At 42.9% G+C, this 19,064-nt stretch overlaps 1 long non-coding RNA gene and 3 pseudogenes across 1 annotated transcript; all 4 read right to left on the bottom strand.

Annotated features, from left to right (window-relative positions):
• Positions 1–3,186: 3,186 nt before the first annotated feature.
• Positions 3,187–4,926, bottom strand: LOC120426980 (60S ribosomal protein L6-like; annotated as a pseudogene).
• On the bottom strand, positions 3,799–4,520 carry LOC128092527 (DNA replication complex GINS protein SLD5-like; annotated as a pseudogene).
• Positions 4,927–5,097: 171 nt separating the features above from the next.
• LOC120426983 (uncharacterized) lies at positions 5,098–7,316 on the bottom strand. The gene is made up of 3 exons (XR_005606797.2): positions 6,045–7,316; positions 5,908–5,987; positions 5,098–5,846 (listed from the first exon to the last, which is right to left on the bottom strand). It is a non-coding gene; the product is annotated as an uncharacterized LOC120426983 (long non-coding RNA).
• Positions 7,317–9,515: 2,199 nt separating this feature from the next.
• Positions 9,516–10,114, bottom strand: LOC120426985 (T-complex protein 1 subunit beta-like; annotated as a pseudogene).
• Positions 10,115–19,064: the final 8,950 nt, after the last annotated feature.

Raw genomic sequence — 19,064 nt, 5'->3', positions numbered from 1 at the left:
TTTCTGTAAAATACTTAGAATAGGAATTTCTAATTTTATTAAACGTACTTAGGGTACCAACAAAGTCATGAATATCAAATCAATTTCAAAACATACATAGCAGGTACGTCATTTCTGCCTCCGCAGGTAAATAATGTGATTTTAACCAAGCGTATACGCGAAATCATTAATTTTCTTGCATGAATCAAAATGTTCAAAATGGCATAACTCAAAAAGTGCACATAAGTGCACTTTGAAATTTGGAGACAAGTTAGGACATGGTTCAAATTTTAAGCTGCAAAATTTTCAGATCGCACAAATGCACACAAAAAAAGTACTCCATTAACAAAGTTGAAAAAAACTAAATTTTGAATAAAAATCCATCTTTTTTGATTTTTATTATTTTTTTTAGCCTGTAAAAGCGTGTTTTGTAAAATGTTATTGAAAAGTTGAATCAATTACCTTTGTGAATATATATAATGATGCAGGAAAAAATACATAAACAGCTACACAGTACAACTATGAAAAATAATCATTTTTTTGTCAAAAAAACATGTTTTTTCTTACCATTTTCGCCCTTGAAGGTCTGCAATTCAGTGAATTTTGAACCTACAACTTTCAAACTCCGGATTTTTCTTAGTTAGAATGTTTATTTTCGAAAAAAAATACCAAAAAAATAATTAGAGTATGTCGGTTTTTCGATTTATGGCCGCCTGAAACCCCATAGTGCGCTGCTGCTCACACGATACTGACGCGCAATAATATTCATTAGCACAATGACCCCCCCTTACCGCAAGCATGACTTGAACATGAACACGATCATGAATACAGCACAAAAAGAACGCCACAAAAATCCATCTTCCCGGCGCTGCTGCTCACACGATAATGACGCGCAATAATATTCATTAGCACAATGACCCCCCTCACCACATGCATGACATGAACATGAACACGATCACGAATACAGCACAAAAAGAACGCCACAAAAATCCATCTTCCAGTTGTTAATAATAGATATTATATACTTAAATCATTACTTACTTACTTGAATCATCAATCGTGATTTCAACAATAACAAAAATTAAAAACAAATCCTATAAAAATGATAAGATGTTAAATTGAACTCAGAATTATAAAATAAATAAAAATGTACAAAAAAACAAGATTAGGGTACAAAACGTGTTGTACTTTTCAAGAGGGGGGGGGGGGGAGGCGTAGTCAGCGTGACAATGTGTGGCATTGGGGGGAGGGGGTTAGTTTTTGCTGATTTTAGTGTGCCATACTTGATGGATGACGCCTCATACTAAAAATAATGTTATTGTCTTTGTTAAATAAATAAGGGGGATGAGGAGGGGGGTTGTAAGGGTGGGTGCGGCCTTAAATATTGTGAAATATTTCATGGACGACCCCTTTGATCAGAATCCATTGCAATTAAAAGGATTAGGGAGGTGCTGTGCAACCGCAAAGTAACCAAAAGTACCGTGCGCCTCCATTTATACAGTTAAAAAACTGAAAATGACAAAAAATCGAAAATCCCTAGGTGAAATATTTTCTAGGTCACAGATATCGAAAAGGGACCCCCTTAGCTACCTTTCCAAGAAAAAAGGTGCAGAAAAGCTTTTAAAATTAAACTATTTTGTTGAATTATGCGTCAGATAAAATCAAAACATTATTGGATTTATATTTTCGCTCAATTTCTCTTTAAGCTCCGTATAAAAAACCATGATATCTATTTATTTCGATGTTTGTCCCCCAATCGGAACAATCGTGAGGTAGCGGCCTCTCCAGATTGTTGCCACCTTTTTCGAAATGGCCAGTATTGTAAACCATGAGTTGAGATACCCATATTGCCAAAACTCGTTGGTTCAATAGATGTCTTCCCGGGAAAACTTTCCTTTAGGGCACCGGCCACTGCAGCTTTTGGCCACCTTTTTCTAAATTGCCATTTTCATTACCAATATCAAAAACCATGAAATTTGATACCAATATTGCCCAAAATCGTATGGTTCGGTAAATGTCCTCCCGGGAGAACCTCCCTGAGGACCCAGGCCACTCCAGGTTGAGGCCAATACTGTCAAAATGGCCATTTGCATTACCAGTATTGAAAATCATGAATTTTGATACCCATATTGCCCAAAATCGTTTTGTTCGTTAAATGTCCACCCGGGACAACCTCCCTGAGGACACCGGCCACTCCAGGTTGTAGCCAATACTGTCAAAATGGCCATTTTCTTCACCAGTATCCAAGAAGTTTGATACCCATGTTGTCCAGTCTCGTATGGCCTTCCATCGGAACACCCCTGAGGAATCTGGCCACTCCGGGTCTTGTGGCCAGAATATTCCGGTGGCTCTCAATTATTCTGGCTGGCCTGCCTCCGCTTGGTCTGCTCCTAGCTCCGGGCTAGCTGCTTTTCGGCCAACTGCTTCTGGGCCTCCAGGCCATCTGCTTCCAGGTCCAGGTTGTTGTTTACTCCTCGGCATCCAACGATAGAATGATTTCCCAGGGTTGACGGAGCGGGGTTATATTGGCTTAGAATGGAGACGGATGTCCCGCCCCTTTGCGCCGGTTATCCCATTCCTACGTCATTCGCTTTTTGATGCACTGGTGGGGATGGGAAGTCGTAAAGTCAGCATTTTTGCCAACGATTTTCATTCCATCGACATCGTTCGAACCGACAACATCGTAGTCGTAGCAGCAGCAGCAGCGGAAACAAAACAACGACTGGAGGAAATCAAGAGCACGCTCCGAGAAGAAGAAACACGCCAGCGTGTGCGTGAAATTGCTGCCAAAATGACGTCGAAGGAGAAAAGCAAGGCCTACACAGAAAAAAAAAATCCGGTAAATTTACATCATTTATGATGTACCAAAAGTGCACGTCATTAATGATGCTAATTTACATTATTTTCATTGGAAATTTACGTGTCATCCGACGTAAATGTGCCTAAGAAAATTTTTCCGCAATCGTGTAAATTTCCGATGAAAATAACGTAAATTTACACAAACGAAAAAATAATTTGCCCCGCTGAATCTAGAATCCGATGTAATTTTCAGACGCTTTTGTAGATCGTTGCTTTGGATAGCATAATTTTGGATTGCTTTTTTGAACAAAATTGAGCATTATACAAACATGTTTTAATACTCAAGAACGTTCATCAAACAATTCGCAAAAGTATAACTAACAAATATCAATAGAAAAAAGTGTTTGAAAATAGAATCGAAATCTAGATTCAACGGGGCAAAATTTAATTCTCAAAAGCAATTTAATTTTTGTAGTGGAAATTAAATCTTATCTGGTGATTTTTGCAATACGGAATGTACTTACTTAATGATGCATTTGGGTTGTTTGTGATGCTGAGTCTCCGTTGACCCGCGAAATTCTCAGACTGGTGCTGCACATGACCTAAAAGGAAAGATTAAACTCTTTAGCATAATCCTTTGAAGGCTTAACATTTAGAGAATATACTTACGATGACAGGGAAAACATCGTCTGAGGTACCGGCAGATCCCCCTGGCTTCTGGGTGTACCTTGATGGCCTTCAAGACCTCCTCGTCGACGTTCTTCTGGTCGGCCTTGCACTGCTCCGACGGCACGTACCTTTTGAAGATGTCCTTCTCGATGTGGCTGGTTTTCTTTTGCATGCCCGACGGAAGTGGCCGTCGTTGATGTGCTTCGACGCGGGTCTTGGTCGCAATGACGTAGTTCTGCGAGACACAACGAACCAGACAGTTGTTCAGGGCAAAAGGACCGGTCACCAGCAGCAGACCCGACTTCAGGGCCATCAGCAGAACGACGCGCTTTCCCTTATGTTGACCGGCCAACAGGATCGCACTTTACCCTTCTGCTGCATCTAGCGGATGTTGCGCTTGTGGTTCCGGAAGCAAAAGTTACCGTTTTTTTTAAATCTGCATTTAAAACACCCTTCTAAATCAACTCCACAATCCCCTCCAACACGAGCGGTTCCACGTCCCTATACTTGAACATGTGCACCGACCCCGCCGCCTCATAAATCGTCTCATGGTCCGCACTAATCGAAAACTCCGCCACGTTCTCCTTCGCCCGCACAAACTCGTGGCTGTCCAGGTTTGGCACCTCCCCCGCCGACAGCCGCTTCTCCCCGGCCCCGCGTTTCGACTCCTTATCCACTCCTCAATCTTCTTCAACCGGCACCGGTGATAGCTGGCCAGCAGGTACCGTATCCGCTCCACCTCCATCCGGTGCGCAATGTACAGCAATTCGTTTTTATTCGTACTTGCCAGATTTTCCTCCATTTTAAACCAACTGACTCAGCACCATGTCCATGTCCACGATCGGTTCCTCGTACGGCAAGATTTGCACGGCGAACTTTTCGTTCATCCAGGCGCGCTGAAGGGCGTCCAGAACCTGCTTGGAAGTCATCTGGATCTCCTCGCCGTCCGACTGATTGTCCTCCTCCTCCTGAAGTGCGGCTTTGGTGCCGACCTCCTCCGACTGGTTCATCTCGGCCAGGAAGCGGTTGTCCTCAGCGCTCAAGCCATAGCGGGACATTTTGAACACTAAATTTTACGAAAACAGGCACCTCAAAATTAAATCGATTAATTGAATCCCAGGATTGAACAAGCCGCTTATGGACCAGCGACTTGGTCGGTAGGAAGCTGTTGTTCTTCTTCAGGCTCTTCAGCATGTAAGCCGCCTTCCGGGCGGCGATCTTGCCCTTCGTAAAACGACTCATTTCATCGGCTAACAGCGCGTTCCTGAAGCGGTTCGCGCGCTTCTTTTTCTGTTCACCACCGGTTTTGCCAGGATTGACCACTTTCAGGGCCGCGGCGGCCTTCTCTTCGGTCGGGACCATCTCAAGACACGTGTGATAAAGTGCACAACACTTGGAGCCACCCACCCACCGCAACTGACTTTCTTTTTTCTTCATAACACATTCCCAGCCCGGTCCCGGAACGAATCACGATAACCCGAAATCGAACAAATTTAAATAATCTCCGGAAAAAGTGGCAGCAAACTGTTTATGTGATGGCAAACGGTCTCTACACCCTAACGAAAAGTTGCTGAGTTCAACAACCCACTTTTTCATACGAATTTTTCAGTTCTAAACCTGAACTCAAAAAATCGTATGAAAAGTGGAATATTTAACTCAGAAAATCATGATTTTTGGTTAGGGTGTAGCCAACCCTTGTTATCCAAGACACCAACCATAGCACTGAGGTACACGTTTTTTTTAAGAATACCGAACAAAACAAGAGTTTAGTTTGGTTTATTGACCAACATCTCCATAACGTGTATTGTTTTTTGTGCAGATTTCTTACGAATTCTCCTGCAGCGTACATTTTTTTTTCTGTCATCCCGTTTGTTTATCTTTTCCATTCCCAGCCAGAACAGTTTTTTTTCTGTAAAACAATATATTTTTTAGTCTTAACTTTAGTATTTAAAAAAGATTTGTGTTCTTACCGTGGAGTTCTTGAAAGTCTCTGGATATTAGAGATTCACATTAATTTTTATTTCAACCAAAATCAACTGCAGATTAAATTTCAGAACGATGTTTACGCGTTGTTTGAGTCGGTGTTGAAACATCAGTAGTTTTAACTTCCTCCCTTCAAGAACCAGTACGACCAACACTGAAGAACTAAGATTCCGCAACACCGATAACTAAAGTGGCCAGACCGAGTTTCAGGTTGTAGGGTCCGTTCGTTGACCGGACCGAGTCCGGAAGCTTGTTCAAAGCATCGATCTTTGTCCTAACCTACGAGTGACCCTCGCTGTCTGGAACATCCAGACCAAAAACGAACTGTATCAAGATAGATCCACCAGAAGTTTGACAAGGACTCCTTGTTTGCCCAGCTCGTCTTCGAACTGCTGTCCGGCCTGACCGTCTCCAGCCTGGGGAAAGAACATCTTTAGAAAGGTGAGCATATACAAGGTCATTCTGAAGAACAACTACCCGTCGTCCCCCCAGCTCCAGGCATCTTCCCGTTTGTAAACCCATTTCCGCTGCTGACGCTAGAGGCCCTGCCTAAAAATCTATCCCATAGTCTTAATCTCAACTAAACTTTGGTATGTGGTATAAAATCAATTTACCTGTTTTGATGCTGATTCTTGTTGTTTACACCGGCATCTTTCGCACTCAATCACTTTCAACATCTCCACCGCCAAGCCATGCCAAAGACGTCCCCAAATGTAAACAAACAAGTTCCCTTTGACTTCCGCCTTCCGGCATCAAATTTTGTGACCTTTCTTTCACCATGCACCATCGGAATCAGCCACAAGCAGTTTTACAGCTTCAGTTTCATGCGCACAAAACAATCATAACATTGCACTGATTTGTTTTTTCCATCCGCTTGAGCTGTCATTCCAAAATAAGGTAGCAATTTAAATTTAAATGCTGTTTGAGTTTACATTTACAACATTTTACATCAAAAATTGATTTACATGTTTTTCATACTTTCAAATTTGGCCAATGTCAACAAAATCGAGATCATTTACATGGGATTTAAAGGTTACATTCAATTTCAATTTACATTTACCCTGTTTAAATGCAATACAACGATTTACAACGATTTTCAAATTTACATTGAGCATGTTTACATTCAAAACATCCGTTCAGTGTCCTGTAAAATCACATTTTTTTTCTGTGTACTTGGATGGACGCTCGAGGAGATGACCACAAGAATCAACTTCTGCTGCAATTTAACAAAATGGCGCTTTTCAGCGCCAACGAAAAATTCACGAAAGAGTTATTGTCTCAAATGATTCATGCACTGCTTTTGGTGCATTTTTAAAGCTTTTGACGCTTGGCGTTTAATTTAATTTAAATACTTCCCCCAAAATTTTCGCTAAAAAAAATTACGAATATTAACAATTTTCGCTTGCAAGTGTCAAACGTCAAACGATCGCAGTTGGCCTTGAACAAGCAAGCGCGTGCTTTGACCCACGCAAAAAATCTTTCCGCTCTCTGATTGGCTGTTTTGTTTTGCCGTAGAGTCGTGAAGGCAGAATTTTTGCCAACGATTTTCATTCCATCGTCATCGTTCGAACCGACAACATCGTAGCAGCAGCAGCAGCGGAAAATAAACGACTGGAGGAAATCAAGAGCAAGCTCCGAGAAGAAGAAACACGCCAGCGTGTGCGTGAAATTACTGCCAAAACGACGTCGAAGGAGAAAAGCAAGGCCTACTTGGATGGACGCTCGAGGAGATGGCCACAAGAATCAACTTCTGCTGCAATTTAACAAAATGGCGCTTTTCAGCGCCAACGAAAAATTCACGAAAGAGTTATTGTTTCAAATGATTCATGCACTGCTTTTGGTGCATTTTTAAAGCTTTTGACGCTTGGCGTTTAATTTAATTTAAATATTTCGTTAAAATTTTCGTTCAAAAAATTTTTTTGCTTGCAAGTGTCAAACGTCAAACGATCGCAGTTGGCCTTGAACAAGCAAGCGCGTGCTTTGATCCACGCAAAAAAACCTTTCCGCTTTCTGATTGGCTGTTTTGTTTTGCCGTGGAGTCGTGAAGGCAGAATTTTTGCCAACGATTTTCATTCCATCGTCATCGTTCGAACCGACAACATCGTAGCAGCAGCAGCAGCGGAAAATAAACGACTGGAGGAAATCAAGAGCAAGCTCCGAGAAGAAGAAACACGCCAGCGTGTGCGTGAAATTGCGGCCAAAACGACGTCGAAGGAGAAAAGCAAGGCCTACTTGGATGGACGCTCGAGAAGATGGCCACAAGAATCAACTTCTGCTGCAATTTAACAAAATGGCGAGGGGGACGTCACTCCTGCGTTCACCGAGCGATAAAGCTCCTCTTTCAAACCTTTGCAGCGCTAACATTTGCTTTTCCGCTTTAACTTGCTTTAACTCGCGTTAACCGCGATAACTTGCTTTTTGGCTTACCTTTTGTTGCGATCACGCATCAGACTGCTCGATTTTTTTGACAGCGAGAACTGTCAAAAGCAAATGACAGTTCTCGTTGTCAAACCATTCGAGCAGTTTGCTTTGTTTTCCTCTTGAAAGAAAAGTCTCAGGGAAAAATCATCCGCCGGAACCGTTTCCTAAGCCTGCCACAGGTTTGTGTTCCAGGAACTCGAGATGGCTCCATCACTGACGCGGTCTTTCGTAGATTTCCTTGTGGAGACAGCCTTCTCAGGTTGGGAATTCGCAAAAAGGATTGACCGAAAACGGCCAAGAAGGGCACGCTCTACATCGACGGGACGCGGTCCGTCTTCAAGCGTGCCACCCGGACGAACCTCTCCAGCGCCGCTGGTCTGAGCAGATGCAAGATGTGACAATATCAACGAATCGTGCGCATTTGCTTCCGAAGTCGATCATGTCGACTTGAGGCGAGCAGGCTGAAGGAACCGTGGAGAAGAGTGGTGCCAACCTGGAGGTGGTCAGAGAGATCCTTGAGCTGGCCGTGACAATTAGGGCATTCTAAAATCTGTCGGAGTGCTAATCGAAACTGGCCGGAATCTCGTTCGAGAAAACTCACGATGTTAAAGCGACTAAGTGATCGACAAAATGCAACGGAACAGAACGACAATGCCAAGACCTCCATCAAGATACTCGAAGAGTCAAGATTGCGGACGTTGAGGAACCGAAGAAACGGTGGTTCAAGAAGGACTCGACCTCGAACCACGTGAAAACTTTAAGAAATGTGACCATCCAGGATAGTGCTTCGCAAACTGTCCGTCAATTAAGACGCAACACTTCTGTGAACAGTAATTAATAAATTGTAGAGGGATGCGTTTTTTTAATAAATAAATCTTCCGCTGAAGGAAACTAAACTGCATCTAAAAATAATCTTTTTTATAATTTTATCACTGATTTTATTTGATCAGAAAACGGGCAAGATCGGGGCCGTGGTTGATCAGGAGCGGCGGGATCGGGTGAAATCGTCAACAGAAGTTGATGTTCTACGGCAGCCAGAAAACTTTTCCACACAAACTGTACATGCCGCGGGTGGGGCATTTCCTTGCGCATCAGGTTGAACCGGTCGTAAGCAGTAATTTCGATGCGCGCGACCAGTGCTTGGGAACGTCCAGCTTGCTGAACAATGCACTTGAGCCGTTGAACTTTCTCGGAATATTGCCCAGCTGGTTGAGTGCGTCCAGCACTCGATCTGATCCATGATCGTGATAAAGCATTGTCGTTGCTTGACGAAGCCACGCTTGCGGATCGACTAGAGCGAGAGGAGAGTGAAGTACGTAACGGCGATGCGCCGATTCTTGGTGACCATGTTCAGCTTGAGGAAGGTGGTTATTGATCTGGCGCCGACGAAACTATTGGTATCCGCGAGGAGCAGGAGAATCTCGAATCTCTGCGCACGGCATTACTGTTAGTCTGCAAAAGAACCAGAATTAAACCACTAAAACTTCCAGGTAGATCCAGACCAACTTACGTAGGCACTCAGCTGCTCGTACGGGCCGTGAAAAATATGCAGACTTTGCCGTCACCATCGCTGGCACGAGGTCGGGATAAAAGTCTAAATTACACGCACAACTGGAGACCATGTAGCCGGTGAAGGTTAATTGCGCTGATGACTTGGCTGATGATCACTTCTGCAAGCTCAAGCTTCGGCTGTCCAGGATGTCCAGGTCCTGCCATCGCTGCAGCGTCCTTCGATTCGACACGTGCACCTGCAAAAAAAATAATCATAAACATAAAAGTCCTGCAAAACCCCACCTCCAACATTCTTACTCTTCGTTTAGCTAAGCGATACAAACGTCGTCGGCAGCTAGAGCAGAACGCGACCGAATGCTTTTATGGCCATCGATTCCTTACCGGACGTTTCCGCGGCCAGCACGCAAAGGGCGTCGTGCAGCGAACGATCCGCTTAATCGATGATCAGCTGGGTTGCCCCACGGATTACGACGGTACAGGCCTCTCCGAGGGGAACTCCGCTGAAGCGCAGTAGCGTGTATTCGCCGATTATGACCTGCTCGATCAGATCGCAACGACCGAGACGAACCTGGTCCGATTTGTCAGCTTTTCCTTCATCTCCTCCTTCTGCGTGGCCGCTCTCCACCCGGCAATAATCGTCTGCGGGTGCAACATTTGCTCGATCAACTTTTCCGCCTCGCGCAGCAACTCTGACCTAGCACCGTCACGGAAGTCGTTCCAACGCTAACCCTGCGTCCTGGTAGCGACTCATGTCCACAAGGGTCTTGGCCACCGGATTGTTGGGATGCCCCCCACAAACGAGGACAGCCAGGCGAATTCGCCCTTCTCCTCTTCGGCGAACGTTTCGGCAATTCGCTGGGGGAAGGTCACAATCAGGGCAACAGGTGGTGATAAATAGCACCGGCACTGGAATGAACTCAGTCTAGGCTTTATCTACATCCAAGCGCGTCGATTATCTGCCTGCAAAAACAATACAAAATTAAAATAATCACAACATTACCCGAAAACTTTGCTCCTACTTGAGTTTGCGCCAGGATTTTCCGCCAAAATCCTGACTTGATGTTAGAGCCGCCGATCAAACACAACACACCGGGAGTAAAGTTAACTTTTCCGGTCGTCAAAACGTGCGCTCTGTGGACGGTGGAGCCGGCGATCCCACCGGAACAAACTTTTCCGGCCGTTGACAAAAAATCGCAATTTATGCTTTGTTTTTTTCTTTCTGTCAAAACTGCTTGAAAGAAACCAAAACAAATACCGAGTTGCCAAACATGACCAAAAACTGCTCGACGGCAAGGTTGCAAGATGGATTTCCCTGGTTCAAAAGTCGAGCAGACGCTGGTCGCTTTAACTCGCTTTAACGCGCGTTAACTTGCGATAACTTGCTTTAAGGTGGCGTTATGTGAAAACTCGGCACGATGAGTAGCGTTGATGCTTTTCGAGCTCGTTTTTGTGCGTTTTAGTGTGTTATCGCGGAGTGACGTCCCCCTCGCAAAATGGCGCTTTTCAGCGCCAACGAAAAATTCACGAAAGAGTTATTGTTTCAAATGATTCATGCACTGCTTTTGGTGCATTTTTAAAGCTTTTGACGCTTGGCGTTTAATTTAATTTAAATACTTCCCTCAAAATTTTCATTTAAAAAAAATTACGAATATTAACAATTTTCGCTTGCAAGTGTCAAACGTCAAACGATCGCAGTTGGCCCTGAACAAGCAAGCGGGTGCTTTGATCCACGCAAAAAATCTTTCCGCTCTCTGATTGGCTGTTTTGTTTTGCCGTGGAATCGTGAAGGCAGAATTTTTGCCAACGATTTTCATTCCATCGTCATCGTTCGAACCGACAACATCGTAGCAGCAGCAGCAGCGGAAAATAAACGACTGGAGGAAATCAAGAGCAAGCTCCGAGAAGAAGAAACTTGCCAGCGTGTGCGTGAAATTGCTGCCAAAACGACGTCGAAGGAGAAAAGCAAGGCCTACTTGGATGGACGCTCGAGGAGATGGCCACAAGAATCAACTTCTGCTGCAATTTAACAAAATGGCGCTTTTCAGCGCCAACGAAAAATTCACGAAAGAGTTATTGTTTCAAATGATTCATGCACTGCTTTTGGTGCATTTTTAAAGCTTTTGACGCTTGACGTTTAATTTAATTTAAATACTTCCCCCAAAATTTTCGCTAAAAAAAAATTACGAATATTAACAATTTTCGCTTGCAAGTGTCAAACGTCAAACGATCGCAGTTGGCCTTGAACAAGCAAGCGCGTGCTTTGACCCACGCAAAAAATCTTTCCGCTCTCTGATTGGCTGTTTTGTTTTGCCGTGGAGTCGTGAAGGCAGCATTTTTGCCAACGATTTTCATTCCATCGTCATCGTCAACGATCGCAGTTGAGCCTTGTGTGGCATCCTGAACATTAACCAAAGTTAGCTAGTCAGCGATAAGCGTGTAGAGCTGTGTATGTGTGAGTGTAAAGCGAGCGTGGATGGGTAGTCAGTCTGGTAGATCAGCGATTCTCAACGGGGGTACCGGGGCTACTTGATTTACATGGTAGGGGGTACCAGCCTAGAAGAAGGTTGAGAATCGCTGTGGTAGATGAAGCCGAACAATAAAGATGGAGCTCGGCTCCCTTGTAGATGACAAAGAGTGTGTAATTAAATATTATTAAATAAGAGAATATCACATTGGCGATCCTGCCATGTTGATTAATAGTGATTTTGTGAATAAAGTCTGACAAAAAAAAAATAATGGAAAAGTCAATTTCCTTTAGTGAAAAAAAATAAATAAAATAAAGTGCGTGATCCGAAATTTTGCGCAGCAGGACGGCTTTCCATCGGATTGGGAAGGCAGGACGGCATCGTGGCGACGATGGCAGAAGGCAGCCGAGATTCTGGAGTTTTGGTGAGCATGTTCCGGTTATTTTGTTTGTGTGAAGCGAGCGGAGCAGAAAGATGTGTGTATGGGTGAAAGTATGAGTGTGTGAGAGTGTTATGCGTGATGATCGCGTGCACGGCCTGATAGCTGGGTTGGGATGTTCAAGAGGTTTGACTAAGTGTGGCTCGATTTGGTTTTTGCAAGAAGTCGACGACGGGTTGGTGTGTGTTCTTGTCTAAACGAAACACACGAACACTGTGCCGAAGTTTTCTCCCTTTTTTCATCACCCCGCGTTGCGTCTTGCGACCAAACTAAATTTATCTCTTGCATCCGTCACGGCATGCAAAGATCGCAGCAATCCTTGATTTCGCGTTGCGCTGCCATCACTCAGATTAAAAAAAAATGTGCGCGAGGAGGAGGAGGCGAGAGTAAGGGGAGCAGGGCTTAATGTGTGTGTTTGTTGTTTAGTTTTGAAATGTAAGTTTTTTGTTTCTTCCGCGGAGTGAATGTGTGCTGCACCAGCGCGAGCGGCGCACTCAAGTAGTTTTGTTTATATGATGCACGATTAAGGGGTTCTGATTGAAGTAGTCAATTATAACATTACCCAAAATTGGGTGAGCGGAAGTGTGATGATTACTATATACACGATGCCGAGTTTTCAACAGGAATTAGAAAAAAAAGGTCGGATATGTTCAGATAATTATTCAGAAGATTTGTGTCATTTGTATTGCTTTTGTATAATTTGTAGGCTTTTTGTTTTCTATTTTTTAAATTTCTTAGTTGTGGAGTGAACCACACTGGGTATTTATTGCCTGTGTTATTATCTCGTTTTTTTTTCTAGAAGTACGGTTTCTGATGTTATAGTGTTAATTTTTGCATAGAATATTCGTACTAATTCGTTGACATTTCCTTCATTATTAAATAAATTTTGCCAGTCAATTGCAACTAGCTTACGTTTGGCTTCTACAAAGATTATTTTATTGCATTTCAGGACTTTCATATTCCCAGTCAATGCGCAAAGTGTTTTTATGAACATAAATAGAATATGCTATTGTTGTATGGAAGCCTTCATTCTTCCTAAGGGGATTTACAGATTCTTGAAAGTCACATGAAAGTCTTCAATACAGTTAGTGAATTACAGGTCTAAAATTGAATTTCTTTGTTTTTTTTAATGATTGATTTGGAAAAGTCCATAGTTTGCAATGTTGTCAAAGAGAAAATGCAAAGTTTAGTCGCTTATAAAAAAATAACTTCATTGCCAAAAAAGACTTGAGTATAGATTTCTTTACATTTCTTTTACAGTTGGAAGCCTGTGAATATTTACTGTAAGGCCTGAAGTAAAAAAAAAAGCAGTGATGAGGGTTTGTGTATAATCATTGGATTTAGAAATACAAAATGTTTCTTTAATATTTTAATATGACAGAATGTTTAGCTTCGTAACGTCTAGTTTGAGATCCCAAAGGTCCTCGATGGAAATATGTTAGTTAAAGTATTTTTAAATTTATTAAAAATAAAAGTTGAATTGTTGTAAATCATAACCAATTTGCTATGTTGCGTTTGTTGTTGAATAGTTTGGGAGATCTTTGCGAATATGCAAAAACATGAAAAGTTGATGCTTAGCATTGGATAAACATTTGCTTTTTCGTATTAAACTGTTTGTACCTTCACTGAATGCAATTGCGTTGTGGGAGAATTCTTAAGAATAGTAATAATGAAGCCATCTATTAAACAATAATTCAAGGAATTATAACGATCCTACAGTAATACCGTTGCTACTGCAAAAAGAAAAAAAAAACATTATTTTTGTAAGAGAAAGTGGATAGAATGTTGAATTTATGATTTAGAGCATATAAAAGAGTTCCTGAAAAGTTGAGTCGTGTTCAGCCCAAGGCCAACTGCAACAAAAGAGTTCCTGAAAAGTTGAGTCGGGTTTAGCCCAAGGCCAACTGCAGCAAAAGAGTTCCTGAAGAGTTGAGTCGGGTTTAGCCCAAGGCCAACTGCAGCAAAAGAGTTCCTGAAGAGTTGAGTCGGGTTTAGCCCAAGGCCAACTGCAACAAAAGAGTTCCTGAAAAGTTGAGTCGGGTTTAGCCCAAGGCCAACTGCTGCTAGAGATTGAGTCGGGTTTAGCCCAAGGCCAATCGTCCTAAAAAGTTGAGTCGGGTTTAGCCCAAGGCCAACTGCAGCAAAAGAGTTCCTGAAGAGTTGAGTCGGGTTTAGCCCAAGGCCAACTGCAACAAAAGAGTTCCTGAAAAGTTGAGTCGGGTTTAGCCCAAGGCCAACTGCTGCTAGAGATTGAGTCGGGTTTAGCCCAAGGCCAATCGTCCTAAAAAGTTGAGTCGGGTTTAGCCCAAGGCCAACTGCAGCAAAAGAGTTCCTGAAGAGTTGAGTCGGGTTTAGCCCAAGGCCAACTGCAGCAAAAGAGTTCCTGAAGAGTTGAGTCGGGTTTAGCCCAAGGCCAACTGCTGCTAGAGATTGAGTCGGGTTTAGCCCAAGGCCAATCGTCCTAAAAAGTTGAGTCGGGTTTAGCCCAAGGCCAACTGCAGCAAAAGAGTTCCTGAAGAGTTGAGTCGGGTTTAGCCCAAGGCCAACTGCTGCTAGAGATTGAGTCGGGTTTAGCCCAAGGCCAATCGTCCTAAAAAGTTGAGTCGGGTTTAGCCCAAGGCCAACTGCAGCAAAACAGTTCCTGAAGATTGAGTCGGGTTTGCCCGAGACTAGCTGCAGCTACCGAAAGAGTCAGGTTGTGTTATTTTTAATGAGGAGGTTTTCACAGTAGAGTACAAAATTATGCATAAGAATTGATAATAACATGATTAAATAATCGAAAAAAAATACAACAGAAGAATCATAATCTTTTGACTAATTCACATACGCAGCCAGTTCAAAGAAAGTTGCTGAAAAGTTTTAGGATCACGCTTCAGTATAATGAGTTAATAATAAAAAAAAAAACGCGAAAATGTATCACAAAAATTTTCCACAGGGAAGGAAGGATAGGGCACCATTGCCTGCAAAGAACGCAACGAAAAGAATGATGGAACCTTATAAAAATTTAGCGACACTATAAATTTCTCAATGAACAGATCCACTATAAAAAAAACCGGAAAATCATCAAAGATATTATACAAACAATGTTCCATTGTATAAAGAGGTAAAGCAGGGTATGTAGTATGTAGTCAATGTATGTTTAATGACTTAATAAAGAAAGAACAAATATAATATATTACTACATTTAAACATGCTAAAAAATATATATAGTATAAGGCACGAAATTCGAAATAGCGATCCACGAATGTAAAATTTGTATCAATTAAATTGTAAAAAAATAACATTGCATACGTACGTCAGTCAACATGGCCAAATATGTTTATCTCTGAATCGAGGAATCTGTTTACGGAAATAATTACAAAAAGCCAAATTGTTAAATCATAAATCTAGTGTAACTACCACTACAAAGCTGAATGTGGATCTTTGTGAAACACATTGTTGTTGAAGGTAAAGCCTTGAATCACTCTTTTAGAAAAAGCGTTCTCATCACACAATGCTCCTTAATCAATTCCATAAATTTATAACCCAATAGGAAGATTCCAGTGGTTTTAGTTTAAAAACAAAATAATAATAATGGTTCCATCTAAACAAAGTGATAGAAAGTTGATAGAAAGCTCAATAGGCGAAGAACAATCAAGGTGTAATATAATTTGTTAAATTAGTGGATGGAAATAGGACCGAGTTCTAAACCAATTAAACATACATTTTAGCTGGGAGAGGAATTCTTAGAGAGTTTTCATTTTTAATGTTATAATACGATTAAATGCGTTACAAAGAGGTTCATGGTTTACCGTACATGATATACGTGGTTTTCACATCATATTTTACGTATTAGGGCTTGGTATACGGGCAGGCGTGGTGGAATGGTTACGCTGTCTGCTTTGTAAGCGGATGATCATGGGTTTCATCTGCTCCAACCTAAAACGTCGGTCCCGGTGTTGTTAGGCCGTTAAGTCATTCCTGATTTGGGAGTCGTCCCCCTGCTATAAAAACAAACAACACACCAAACTAAGCCTGATCCGGTGGAATCGCTGGTGGCGGTTTGACTCGCAATCCAATGGTTTGCAATTCAAACCCAGGGGTTTTTAGGTTCCTTGGAGTAGAAAGAGGTTTGGGTGCCTTGGACTCTTAGATTCGAGCTGAAACTTGCAATATAGACCACAGAAATCCTGAGGGTCGTCAAAGTGGATGGAATTTTTTTTTCTCGTACTGCTGATTTTAGTTTTTTTTTTTCTCTTTTCTTCATTTTTTTCGCTACTTTAGTTGACTCGGAGGAAACCAGGATAGATGGACGATCAATGATTACGCAAAGAAGGGAAATGGACCCGCATCATTGGCATCGTTGATATCGGCAGCCGATAGCCCTACGGGACGGACACTTCACCAGCCGTTGCAAAACATGAGATGAGAAGCGGCAGAAAGGATTTTAGTTTTATATTTACTTTAAAGTTTTGTTAGTGTACTTATTATAACATTCGATTTGGCAAGGGGAGGATGTGGCATCCTGAACATTAACCAAAGTTAGCTAGTCAGCGATAAGCGTGTAGAGCTGTGTATGTGTGAGTGTAAAGCGAGTCAGTCTGGTAGATGAAGCCGAACAATAAAGATGGAGCTCGGCTCCCTTGTAGATGACAAAGAGTGTGTAATTAAATATTATTAAATAAGAGAATATCACACCTTGAACAATTGCTCAAAATCATATGGTTCGGTAAATGTCCTCCCGGGAGAACCTCCCTGCGGGCACAGGCCACTCCAGGTTGTGGCCAACACTGTCAAAATGGCCATTATCATTTCCAGTATTAAATCTCATGAATTTTGATACCCATATTGCTCAAAACTGTATGGTTCGGTAAATGTCCTGCCGGGAGAACCTCCCTGAGGGCACCGGCCACTCCAGGTTGTGGCCAATACTGTCAAATTGGTCTTTTTCATTACCAGTATTTAAAAACATGAATTTTGATACCCATATTGCCAAAAATCGTATGGTTCGGTAAATGTCCTCCCGAGAGAACCTCCCTGAGGACACCGGCCACTCCAGGTTGTGGCCAACACTGTCAAAATGGCCATTATCATTTCCAGTATTAAAACCCATGAATTTTGATACCCATATTGCCAAAAATCGTATGGTTCAGTAAATGTCCTCCCGAGAGAACCTCCCTGAGGGCACCGGCCACTCCAGGTTGTGGCCAATACTGTCAAAATGGTAATTTTCATTACCAGTATTGAAAAACATGAATTTTGATACCCATATTGCCAAAAATTGTATGGTTTGGTATATGTCCTCCCGAGAGATCCTCCTCAAGGGCACCGGCCACTCCAGGTTGTGGCCAATACTGTCAAAATGGCCATTTTAATTATCAGTACTAAAAACCAAGAAGTTTGATACCCATTTTGCCCAAAATCGCATGGTTCCCTGAGGGCACCGGCCACTCCAGATTGTGGCCAATACTGTCAAAATGGCCATTTTGATTACCAGTACTAAAAACCAAGAAGTTTGATACCCATTTTGCCCAATATCGCATGGTTCGTTAAATGTCCTCCCGGGAGAACCTCCCTGAGGGCACCGGCCACTCCAGGTAGTGGCCAATACTATCAAAATGGCCATTTTCATCACCACACACAAAAATATATTACTGTAATAACAAAAGTAACTTACTTTTGATTTAAAAAGTTGCCAAAATTTGCTGAAGGGAAAGTTTTTTTCTTGTTTAAAAAATGAAAACTTTTACTGCTGCAGTTTTTGAAAATCTCCTTACTAACTGATTTAAAAGTTTTAATTTTTAATACGACTGTATAATTTCTTTCATTTCGACGTTCTCGTGCAACCGTGTACGCCTATGTTCCAAATGTAAACAAACATTTTAGTGGGTCCAGTTGTGCCTGGTGAGTCCAGAACGCGAATCAAAGCAGACCACGGCAGCAGCCAGGACTCGGGTGCGGACACCTTCGTAAGCCAAACAGCAGCAGCGAAACGCCGGCGAAGGAGGGTGGTGCTTTGGTGGTGCTTGCGCGGGACGAGGTCGAGGGTTCGAAAAGGCCATGTCTGCAGCTTCCTGCAGGACCTGCGCTGTTTCACGACCGGAATGGGTTAGAGGGAAGCTTGGGTGTTTTGTGATTGATTTTGTTTGTTTTTGTATGATGGGAGGTAGGAATGTGGATTCGAACCGGTTGTATTCGGTGATGGTGACCCGGGGATGGTGGTTGAAGGTCGATTCCCGCGAGGACTGGGACGAGATCATCGAGGAGATGGCGCTGCCGACGCGTTGCGTGAACAAGGAGATTGCGTTGAAGAAGAATAACATCCGATTTTTGGACAAGTACGAGAAAGGATCCGACGAAGAGGAGGACGGCAAGAAGCGGCATAATCGGAGGTGGTCAGCGTGGATGTTGCACTCGATGTCGGCGGTTCACAATACCGGTGAGTATTGAGAATGTGTGCAGTGGCTAGCCAACTTCCCTTACTTTCTATATCTTTCAGCAACTTCCCGCCCACAAACGCTCACATCGCGACGCTGGGGCTGGGGACAGCGAGCATAAAAAATCTGTGTCATTGTGGAAGGAGGATGAAGTGCTCGAAATCAAATTCCGTTCCGAGGGCCTCATCAACCCCATGTTCCGGATGCGCTTCCAGGTTCTGGAACTCCCTGTTCAGGCACTTCACTTCTCAGCCGGGAAACGTCGACCACCCTTCCCGAATCAATAGCCAACTTCTCCAAACCTGTCCTGACGAAGGCCGGCAATGGACCATCCTGTTCGCTACTTTGCTGTCGCGCGTCGAAACGTCCATCCGGAACCGT

This window comes from Culex pipiens, chromosome 1 (assembly GCF_016801865.2).
Source record: "Culex pipiens pallens isolate TS chromosome 1, TS_CPP_V2, whole genome shotgun sequence".
NCBI lineage: Eukaryota > Metazoa > Arthropoda > Insecta > Diptera > Culicidae > Culex > Culex pipiens.
The sequence above is the reverse complement of the archived record's forward strand: the minus strand, read 5'-3'. Positions and strand labels throughout refer to the sequence as shown.